Source organism: Mirounga leonina, unplaced genomic scaffold (assembly GCF_011800145.1).
Source record: "Mirounga leonina isolate KUSES-001 unplaced genomic scaffold, KU_Mleo_1.0 Mir_165, whole genome shotgun sequence".
Lineage (NCBI taxonomy): Eukaryota > Metazoa > Chordata > Mammalia > Carnivora > Phocidae > Mirounga > Mirounga leonina.
The window spans coordinates 32,742,893-32,743,779 of record NW_023270415.1 but is presented as its reverse complement, the minus strand read 5'-3'; the positions used below and the strand labels follow the sequence as shown (position 1 = coordinate 32,743,779).

The 887-nt window shown below is 37.1% G+C and overlaps 1 non-coding gene across 1 annotated transcript; it reads left to right on the top strand.

The window, feature by feature from the left end:
* The first annotated feature begins 323 nt into the window (after positions 1 to 323).
* On the top strand, positions 324 to 459 carry LOC118015521. Its single transcript, XR_004680665.1, has one exon. It is a non-coding gene; the product is annotated as a U4 spliceosomal RNA (small nuclear RNA).
* Positions 460 to 887: the final 428 nt, after the last annotated feature.

Sequence of the window (887 nt, the reverse complement as noted above, 5' to 3'; positions counted from 1 at the left end):
CGACTGAGCTACCCAGGTCCCCCAGAGTCATTCTTCTTTATGGCTTTCTAGCATAATACTAAGAAGAAGAAATATTTTAATGCATTAAGGTCCATGAAAAGAAGGTCACCCTTGAAAAGCAGTACATTGATTTTCCACTGTAGGACCTTGCTTCACTCATTCATAATTTGGTTAAATTGTAGCATCTTTAAGATGCTAGAATAGAGGGTACACATCACTCATAACCATTTCTGCTATCACTATACCTATTAAACAACAATGACCCATTCCCTTCTTCTCCCAGCCCCTGGCAACCGCCCTTCTCCTTTCTGTCCCTATTTATTTGCTTTGCACGGTGGCAGTATTGTAGCCAATGAGGTTTATCCGGGGCACGATTATTGCTAATTGATTATTCTAGGTACTTCATAGAAGTGGAATATACAGTGTTTGTCTTTTTATGATTGGCTTATTTATTATTATTATTATTTTATTATTATGTTCAATTAGCCAGCATATAGTACATCATTAGTTTTTGATGTAGTGTTCAACGATTCATTAGTTGCATATAATACCCAGTGCTCATCACCAAACGTGCCCTCCTTAATACCCATCACCCTGTTACCTCATCCCCCCACTCGCCTCCCTTATGTAACCCTCAGTTTGGTTCCCAGAGTGACTGGCTTATTTCACTTAACATAATGTCCTCAAGGTTCACCCATGTTGTATCATGTGTCATAGTTTCCTTTCTTTTTAATGATATTCCATGACATATACATATTACATTTTGTTTACCCACTCATTCTTTGGTCAAAGAACACTTAAGTTACTTTCACTTTTTGGTTATTGTGAATAATATTGCTATGAACATCGATGTTCAAATATTTCTTTGAGATGCTGCTTTCAGTACT